General features: G+C 39.6%; 1 pseudogene; it reads right to left on the bottom strand.

Moving 5' to 3' along the window:
• Positions 1-8,470: 8,470 nt before the first annotated feature.
• On the bottom strand, positions 8,471-9,249 carry LOC131902726 (small ribosomal subunit protein eS6-like; annotated as a pseudogene).
• Between the last annotated feature and the right edge of the window lie 1,520 nt (positions 9,250-10,769).

Here is a 10,769-nt window from a genome sequence, read left to right as displayed (position 1 = left end):
TAAAGGGTGATGTATCTCTGATTTCCTTCTCCGCTTTTTTGTCCATTGTATATAGGAGGGCTACTGATTTTTTGGAGTTGATCTTGTATCCTGCTATGTTGCTGAAGGTGTTTATAAGCTGTATCAGTTCCTTGGTGGAATCTTTGGGGTTGCTCAAGTATACTATCATGTCATCTGCAAATAGGGAAAGCTTGACTTCTTCCTTTCCAATTTGTATCCCCTTAATCTCCTTATGTTGTCTTATTGCTCTGGCTAGAACTTCAAGTACTATATTGAATAAGTATGGGGAGAGCGGACAGCCTTGCCTCGTTCCTGATTTTAGTGGAATTGCTTTGAGTTTCTCTCCATTTAATTTGATGTTGGCTGTTGGCTTGCTGTAAATTGCCTTTATTATGTTTAGGTATGTTCCCTGTATTCCTGATCGCTCCAAGACCTTTATCATGAAGGGGTGTTGGATTTTGTCAAATGCCTTTTCAGCATCTAGTGAGATGATCATGTGGTTTTTTTCTTTGAGTTTGTTTATATGGTGTATCACATTGACAGACTTTCGTATGTTGAACCATCCTTGCATCCCTGGAATGAATCCTACTTGATCATGGTGGATAATTGTTTTGATGTGGTCTTGGAGTCTGTTTGCCAGTATTTTATTGAGTATTTTTGCATCAATGTTCATGAGGGAGATCGGTCTGTAGTTCTCTTTCTTTGTTGTATCCTTGTTTGGTTTGGGAATCAGGGTAATTGTAGCCTCATAGAAGGAGTTTGGTAATGTTCCTTCTGTTTCTATTGTATGGAACAATTTAGAGAGTATTGGTATTAACTCTTCTTTGAAGATCTGGTAGAATTCTGCACTGAAACCATCTGGTCCTGGGCTTTTTTTGGTTGGGAGACTTTTAATGACTGTTTCTATTTCGTTAGGGGTTATTGGACTATTTAAATAGTTTATCTGGTCTTGATTTAATTTAGGTATGTGGTACCTATCCAGAAAATTATCCATTTCTTTTAGGTTTTCCAGTTTTGTGGAATAGAGGTTTTTGAAGTATGACCTGATGATTCTCTGGATTTCCTCAATGTCTGTTGTTATGTCCCCCTTTTCATTTCTGATTTTGTTGATTTGGATGCTCTCTCTCTGTCTTTTGGTTAGTTTGGATAAGGGCTTGTCTATCTTGTTGATTTTCTCAAAGAACCAACTCTTTGTTTCATTAATTTTTTGTATTGTTCTCTTTGTTTCTATTTTATTGATTTCAGCTCTCACTTTGATAATTTCCTGGCATCTATTTTTCCTGGGAGACTTTGCTTCTTCCTGTTCTAGAACTTTCAGGTGTGCTGTTAAGTCACTAGTGTGAGATTTCTCCAGCTTATTTATGTGGGCGTTTAGTGCTATGAATTTCCCTCTTAGTACTGCTTTCATAGTGTCCCATAGGTTTGGATATGTGGTGTCTTCATTTCGTTGATCTCTAGGAAGTCTTTAATTTCTTTCTTTATTTCTTCCTTAACCCATTGGTGATTCAGGTGGGTATTGTTCAGTTTCCATGAGATTGTAGGTTTTCTGTAGTTTTTGTTGTTGTTGAAATCCAACTTTAGACCATGGTGGTCTGATAGAACACAGGAGGTTATTCTAATTGTTTTGTATCTGTTTAGATTTGCTTTGTGACCAAGTATGTGGTCAATTTTAGAGAAGGTTCCATGGGGTGCTGAGAAGAAGGTATATTCTTTTTTGTTAGGATGGAATGTTCTGTAGATGTCGATTAAGTCCATTTGAGTCATGACATCAATTAAGTCCTTTATTTCTCTGTTAAGTTTCGATTTGGGGGATCTGTCCAGTGGTGAAAGTGGGGTGTTGAGGTCTCCCACTATTAATGTGTGGGGTTTTATATGTGATTTAAGCTTTAATAATGTTTCTTTTACATATGTGGGTGCCCTTGTGTTTGGGGCATAAATGTTCAGAATTGAGACTTCATCTTGGTGGATCTTTCCTGTGATGAGTATGTAATGCCCTTCTTGATCTCTTTTGATTGATTTTAGTTTGAAGTCTATTTTGCTGGATATCAGGATGGCTACACCCGCTTGTTTCTTAAGACCGTTTGATTGGAAAGTCTTTTCCCAGCCTTTTATTTTTAGGTAGTGTCTATCTTTGAATTTGAGATGTGTTTCTTGTATGCAGCAGAAAGATGGGTCCTGCTTTCGTATCCATTCTGTAAGCCTATGTCTTTTTATAGGTGAATTAAGTCCATTGATATTGAGGGATATTAATGTCCAGTGATTGTTCATTCCTGTTATTTTTTGGTGGTGATGTGTGTGTACTTTTCTTCGTTGGGGTCTACTGCTGTGGCTTTATCTATTGCCTGTGTTTTCGAGGTTGTATCTGACTTCCTTAGGTTGGAATTTTCCTTCTAGTGCTTTCTGTAGGGCTGGGTTTGTGGATAAATATTGTTTAAATCTGGCTTTGTCATGGAATGTCTTGTTCACTCCATCTATGACGATTGAAAGTTTTGCTGGGTATATTAGTCTAGGCTGACATCCATGGTCTCTTAATGTCTGCATTACATCTGTCCAGGACCTTCTGGCTTTCAAAGTCTCCATTGAGAAATCGGGTGTTATTCTGATAGGTTTGCCTTTATATGTCACTTGGCCTTTTTCCTTTGCTGCTCTTAATATTCTTTCTTTATTCTGTACGTTTAATTGTTTAATTATTATGTGGCGAGGGGACTTTTTTTGGGGGTCTAGTCTGTTTGGTGTTCTATAGGCTTCCTGTATCTTCATAGGCATTTCCTTCTTTAAGTTGGGAAAGTTTTCTTCTATGATCTTGTTGAATATATTTTCTGTGCCCTTGAGTTGGTATTCTTCTCCTTCTTCTACCCCTATTATTCGTAGGTTTGGTCTTTTCATGGTGTCCCAAATTTCTTGGACATTTTGGTTCATGACTTTGTTGACTTTAGTGTTTTCTTTGACTGATGAATCTATTTCTTCTATTGTATCTTCAACACTAGAGATCCTCTCTTCCATCTCTTGCATTCTGTTGATTATACTTGCATCTGAAGTTCCCAATCGTTTTCTCAGATTTTCTATTTCCAGCATTCCCTCTGTTTGTGTCTTCTTCATTTTTTCTATTTCCTTTTTCAGGTCTTGGACTGTTTCCTTCATTTGTTTCATTGATTTTTCTTGATTTTCTTTCAGTATTTTATTGTTCTCTTCCAGGACTTTATTGATTTCTTCTAATTTGTTTGCCCTTTCCTCTAGTTGTTTACAGCGTTCTTCACATTTTTTTGTCTTTTCCTCTACACGAGCCTCTAGCTTCTTCATGATGACATTCATAAGGCTATTTTCTTCTGCTTCTTCCAATTTCTGATGTTCAGGTCTAGGTGTTGGAGGAGGGCTAGGGCCTGGTGATGGTGTATTACTATTCATTTTGTTGTATGTGTTTCTGCCTTGACGTCTGCCCATCTCCTTGTGGTTCGTTCCTGGCCTTATCCGCACACTTGGTTCAGAGCTGACAGATTCAGGAAGTCTCTCTCTCTTGTCCAGATGGGAGCTCTCTTGTCCAAATTGGAAGTCCGGGGCAGGATGGAAGCTCTTGTTCAGAAGGGAAGTCCGGGGGAGGATGGGTGCTCTCCTCTCTCTCTCTCTCTCTCTCTCTCTCTCTCTCTCTCTCTCTCCTCCAGATGGGAAATCCACGGCAAGATGGGAGCTGGGGGCCAGCCTCTAAGTCTCAAGAAGAGGCTTGGGGCTCAGGCGGATGGGCGTGGGGGCAGGGCGTGGAGACTGCAGGGTCTGCCAGGGGTCTTGGAGAAGGGGATCCTTCCCGGTTGGGGTAGAAGGGCACCTGCCCGGGGTTCAGAACCTGGGCCCAAGTTGGGCAGGTCTTCCCCGGAGTGGCTGGTGCCCAGGGATGGGGTCGGGGGCAAGCTAGGGCACTCACCTGTGCTTCAGAAGGGAAGTCCCAGTTTTGAAATCTTGAACCCTTCTGACTCTGACATTTTCATTCCCAGATAGCTGAGGATTTCCCATCCCCCACTTACGGCCATTAGTCTGTCAGTGGTCCCTATCTCTTCCACTGTCACTTCACTTTGCTGTGGGAGTCGGTTGTATTTCCAATACCTATATTTTTGGTTGCTAAATTTAACTACTAACTCTAGATAAAAACCTTTGGTTGATGATGCCCCTAGTATCATAGCTCTATTTCTAAGGGATGTTGTTTTCTATTATTAAGTCCTTAATACAACTTACATCTGACTGAAACCCTTCTAACACATATATTGTCTCCACCTAAACATGCTGTCTCTGCTGTTAGGAAGCTGACAGCACTTTATTTGGAATTCAGTTTCAATTATGAAATGATCAGTTTAAAACAAAATCAAAGGAGTGAAATGTGGGATAAAATAAACTGAAATGACAACTTGTGCTTAGAGTAAAAACCTGAAATAAAAATCGGGGTGTGGTGGTAGACAGCTTTAATCCCGTACTTGAAGTGCTGGGAAAATATAATTCCTCTGAATCCTACTCAAGCCAGTTGAACAAAAGTCAGTCCCAAATGGGAAAGAAAAAACCTAAAGAAGCAACGAAACAAGCCAACTAATATCCAAATTTAAAAGTTTAAGGCAATAAGAAGTTATTTCAACCATGACATTTAGAAATGGATGTATGGAATGATTGAAAAATGTCACCACCTTGACCATTTCTGAGAGTAACTGAGAATTATGCAAACCTAGACATTTAAAGAAGTTTCAATGTAGTTTCATCCAAATTAAGAATTTCAGTTCTAAAACTTTGAATTGCAGCCCTTTATTATTCATCAGGACTTTTCTTAGGGGTGTGTTGGTGTTGAATGCTCATTTAATAGCCACATTTCAGCATCAGAAATCATATTCTACATTCCTGCACATTGAGTTTTTTACATAGGAACTTAATAGCATGTAGTAGACAATTTAGAAAACCATTAAGCCAATTAGATCCCCAGTTTCCACAGCCCAGGTCCTGGAATAACAGACTAGGTCTGAGAGCCAGAATTTTAAGTGTGTGCTGCAATTCCAACTAAATACTCATAATTCCAATATAAAATCACCTACCTAAATGAGCCATCTTCCAATCCCAGCCAGGGTCTCTATTCTAAACCCTTACAAGCTTTGCTCAAATATCATCTCCCAGTCTCCCTATCACCATGTAAAGAATCTAAATATAATTGTATCAGTCAAAAGAGCCATGAGCTTCTTAAATTTATAATCCCATTAAATTTATATCACATTTACAGTAGTAAATAATCTCCATTGTAAATAATTGTTGGAGTGGGACAGACTCACATATAAAATAACTACATCTTCTTACTTTTCGCCAAATATAAATGACTGTCTTGATTGATAACTTAACCATCTCTCAACCAAGGTACTCACCATGATGGGAGGCTTCAAGCACTCATCAGTCAGATCCTCCATGAATCTCCCCCAGGTTTCTGCCATTTGATTCCCACTTCTCTTTCAAGACAGACTTGTCCTTGTAGTGCCCAGTTTTGAGAAACTCAGCCAAGACCAGCTGAGAAATCATCTGCTCCTTGCTACTCTTTTCTGGCTTCAACCAGGAGGTAAACCACTTCCACATTGCTTGCAGTTCCTGCTTTGCACAGTAACCATTGTCATTTGTGGGAAAGTTGAGCTGAGCAGTTGAGAAGTTACAGATATCTTCTTCCCACTGTAGAGAAGTGTCCTGGCTTGGAAGGAAGTTCCTGTTGTCTAATACAAGGCCACTTTCCGGTGACTGGGGTTTAAAGGAGTTGTTGTGCTGGGAAGCCATTCTGTTGAGACTCCTCAAAAAATTCAACTTTCTCAGTCAAGTATCTCTCTTGTGACTTGATGATCTATTTAAGAATGTTGTGAATATGTTAAAGGTATAAATTAAACTTGACATAATTAAATAACAACAACTAAGAGTCTTATCACAGATGGTTTCTATCTTATTGAGGATTTACTATTGCTGTGAAAGACACCATAACCACAGCAACTCTAATAAAGGAAACATTTCATTTTGGTGGCTCACTTACAGTTCAGAGGTTCAGTCTCTCATTTTGGGGAGCATGGCCTCAGAAACTCAGAGGTGGTGCTAGAGCTGGGACTGATACACAGTACATCAACAGATATACTCTTACACATTGATTGAAGCTTGAGAAAAAGACCTCAAATCCAACCTCAATAGTGACTCAATTACTCCAGATGGTGTGGTCCACACTAAAGGTGTGCCCTCCACATCAAGGTCTAGATTAAAGGCATGTTTCATTCAGTCTTCTACAACAAGGCCACACCTATTCATAGTGCCACTCCCTATGAGTTTATGGGTCCCAGATACATTCCAATAATCACAGTTCCATTATTTCTTGACACTAAATACTTCAACAGAGTCCTACACAATTTATTCTAGAGACCAGAACAAAGAGATGGGAGTGTAACAGTCCATGACTCATCAGAGATAAACAACCTGAGTTGAGGATAGGTTGACCTGAGGGAAGAGAGCAGCAAGGTGTTCAGTAGCACAGGGCTGTCTGTTCCTTCCCTATAAAAGGTGAAGTTGTAGTTGCTGAACCTCAAATATTAAGATTCACCCTTGTCTCTCATTCTAAAGAGCCACAAAGCTAAACTTTCATAAGAAAAACTTTGAAACTGAATGACCAACAACCTTTAACTCACAGGACAGACAAGTCAAGTCTATAAAAAAAAGCATATTGCTATCCTTCAGAATTTTAATGGTTAAACCCTTAATCAGAAATGTTGAAACGACCACACTATGTCTTTGAGATCTCCCAAAATTGTGAAGCAGCATCTCCCAAACCCCACAAATATTCACAAATCACACATACTCAAGCAACAAAGAAGTCAAAGGTTCCTATTCTACAGTTACTTGTCTCTACAGTGAATTTCTCCAGTGATTCCAGCTGGCACTAGGAGCCGGTGTGTCTCCAGGTCACGGCTCTTCTTCATCTGAGGTTCTGTTCAAGTTGACTTCCTTTTATAGTGCCTGGCTTCAGTGATTCAATCTGAGATGCCAATCATTTGATAATAAGATTGGGCCACACCTCCTGCTTGTGGGTGTGGCAGTCAACACTTTCATCCTAGCATTCAGTAAGTGGACTGAAGGGTCTCCAGTCCCAGAACAGCCTGGTAGTGTAGGAAGACCAGTGAATAGCCTCACTAGAGCAGAAAAAAACAAGCTAACCAAACGGGAAAGATACTTGCCCCTTTGATTGAATTATACATGGAATTCTCTCTCAACCCCTAGCTCTGCATCTTTATGCAATCCTGGATTATGCCATGGAAGGAGAACACATCCAAAGAAAGCATAGTAAGTCACTGCAATGAAAGGGGACAGTAACACGCTGAAAGGAATTATAAAGATTGTCATTCACCTACTATGACTTCTGACATACAGCTCATTCCAAACTGGTTAAAAATTTCTGATATCCAGAGAGTTTGGAATTCAAATGGTGTAGTGAACAAGGTAAAGCCTTGGCAGTAGAATGAGACACTCAGAGAGAAGAGTCTAGAAGGTATCTGAAGCACAACATAGAAAAGCCAGCCTTTCCTGGGCTTATCTCTAGGGACAAAGTGGAGATGTTTGACTTGTTTTACATGATGTACCATAGATATGTGAGGAGGATTGTAGTTTAGGGTGGAATTAAAATGTATATACAAAATGAATATTTTCCTATGGTGATATTTTAATTGTGCTGAAAAGTGATTTTATTTGTATGTTAATAGATAAAGTTTTCATGGAGATCAGAGGTCATAGGGAGCCTGGAACAGAAATCAGGCATTAGTAGACCAAGCCTTTAATCCGATGACATGGCAGGCAGAGTCTCTGTGTGGTCAAGGACACAGTCAAGCCTGGTGACACAAGCCTTTAATCCCAGTACCAACCATAGAGACCTGGATGTCTGTATAGACAGACAGTGACTAGGAAGACATGTGGCTGGTCTTAGAGTCAATGAGAAGGCGGAACAGGAAAGTAATAAAAGTGCAGGTTAGGGAGGATGAAGCTCTCTGGTGTAGGAAATTACAACTTGATGGTAAGTTAAAGGGTAGTCAGTGGTTCTTCACTAATTCTCTGATCTCTTTGGTTATTACCCCAGTATTTGGCTCTGTGTTTCTTATTTATTAAGACTGTTTAGAAATTTGTCTACATTTTCCTGTCTTTTTTTCTTTGCTTTTCTAATTTGTTGGTGTTTGCTTGTTTTTGCAAATGGCTGCCTTGTTAGCCAGGTCTACTCACAAACTCATTAGGTTGTAGACAATGATCTTGCACTACAATTCTATGGCTTCAAAGTCCTCAGTGCTGGGGGCCCAGAGCTGTCTCACTACTTCAAGAATCCATTTTGGTTTTCTGTCTGTTCTTTACTGTCTTGTTGTTGCTGCTGTTCTGATGTTTTTTTTGTTTTGTTTTGTTTTTTTGTTTTAGTTTTTTGTTTTTTTTAAAGGTATGATCATTTATTTGTTACCCTTAAAGACTTATTTTTGACTGGACTCAGACTTAGAAGTAGAAGCTCTCAGAGAGGACAGCCTACAGCTCTTGGCGATCTGTTCCTGGCGCTTTTCTTTGGCTTCCTTCATTCTCTTGGCCAAAAGTTTAGCATATTCTGCAGCCTCCTTCTTGTTTTTCTCAGTTTGTTGTTTCTTTAGGGCAATATGACGGCGTTTGTTTTGCAGGACACGTGGAGTAACAAGTCGCTGAATCTTGGGTGCTTTGGTCCTGGGCTTCTTACCTTCTTTGTTTAATGGCTTTCTGGCCACGTATTGGAGGAGAGCATCTTCTTTAAAGAGATTAAAAAGCTTTCGGATTCTGCTAGCTCTTTTGAGTCCCAACCGACGAGGCACAGTAGTATCTGTCAGTCCAGGAATATCCTTCTCTCCTTTTTTTACAATAACCAGGTTGAGAACACTGAGACTGGCACCCACGATGCATCCTCAAACAGATTTGTGCTTCCTTTCTCCAGTTCTCCTTGGTCTATAACAAGAGTGCCCCTTACTCAACAGCAGGCACACTCTGCCTTGGGTCAACATGCCTTGCTTCATGGGAAAACCTTGTTTGTCATTCCCACCACTGATTCGGACCACGTAGCCCTTCCACTCTTCACCCAGAACGTCAGGAGCCACTTCTGTGGCCATGCGCTTCTCGCAGAATGTACGAAGCTTGCGCTCATCATCCACTTCGATGAGTTTCTGACAGCTGGTGGCAGGGAAGGAGATATTCAGCTTCATCTTGACACAGCCGACCGCCTAGTAGGTGCCAAGAAAAAGAGACCACTGTTCTGTTTTCTAAAACAGTGTCTCACTATGTATCCCTGGCTGTACTGTAACTATTATGTAGTCCAGTTTAATTTCAAACTCACAAATGCTTGCTCTGGGATTAAAGTGCAGGGATTAAAAGCTTGTGTCATTATGAATGAATTTCTCCAAGCATGCTGATTGTTAGGTTGAATTGTTTCCCCTGATATCCACATGTTGAGGTCTTATGCCCAAAGACTGTGGTCTTATATCAAAATGTGCTGAATCCCAACAAATAGACAGAACCCCAAATGCTATCATCACAAAGAATACTTAAAGCTCAGTGACTAATATTTCTATCCTTTCAGAGATAGAAAGTCTTGCAAACCAGAATTAAAGAGAAAAACAAACAAAAAGGATGCCTGAAGGAGGGAGGCAATCTTCAACCCCAGATCCGAGGAGTAGAAGCCATAGAATTGTAGTGCACGGCCATTCACAATGACTTTGTGAATTTAGAAGAAGAATGGACTGAAAGTAAATATATTGCAACAACAAAATCAAAGATAGAAAAGTAAACAAAAGAAAGAAAAAAAGTAATCAAATGAAAAATGAAGAGAGACCAAAAATCACCTTGCTCTTTCGGGCCACCCAATTTTAATTCCTCCACAGACCACAGTCTTCATCTCATGTCTATCAATTTCATGTTTTCCAAAGAGAAATACATGCCACTCTCTCCCAACAGAAATGAACCTGCTTCAGCCTCTGGTTTTTCTATGTTGTATCTCAGACTCTCCTGTTTGCCCCCTGCCCTCTGTCCCATTATAGTACCAATGGTCCACTAGATTGAAGACAATTGATTTGATCTCTCCTGGCAACAATCACTCACAAATAGCTCCTTGGTTACTGATGGAAATTTAACAACTCTTATCAAAACTACATTGAAAATGGAAGGAAGAATGAAGGATTAAATAAATACAAAAGGAAAGAAAGGAGAAATGAAGAGAAGATTAGAAGATTGTACTTTAAGGTGCAAGGTATTAAAGATTACTTTTGGGATCTGGTGGAAATAATTAGATTTTCACCAGAAGGGTTGAATACAGTTCATTCTACATCTAGTAGTAAATACCACAGTTCCTGTTAAAATATTTTTAAACTCAATTCTAGTCACAGCAATATAGTTAATTCACCCTACCCTGGAAAATCTCAAGTTTATCTTTATCTATATGTACATATTAAATTAATTCTCACCTGCATACTGTGGGATGCCACAGTAGCAATTGCTGAGCTGAACCGCTGAGTCTGTCCTGTATTGAGATGACACTCTGGCCCCGATTTATTGCTTTCTTATTTCCTGGTCCCCTTTCCTACTACAGAAGTGGATTTCAAATCAATTCTCAATCCATAATATCATGTACATAAAGAAATGAGGAAATTTTAAATGACTCTCCACCAATTAGGTATCAGTTCAAATGTGTACAAATCAAAAGAGCAAATCCAGTGAAGCAATTAGGAGGACTTCAGGAGAAAACA

The sequence above is a fragment of the Peromyscus eremicus genome, chromosome 1 (genome assembly GCF_949786415.1).
Source record: "Peromyscus eremicus chromosome 1, PerEre_H2_v1, whole genome shotgun sequence".
NCBI classification, from domain to species: Eukaryota; Metazoa; Chordata; class Mammalia; order Rodentia; family Cricetidae; genus Peromyscus; species Peromyscus eremicus.
The sequence above is the reverse complement of the archived record's forward strand: the minus strand, read 5'-3'. Positions and strand labels throughout refer to the sequence as shown.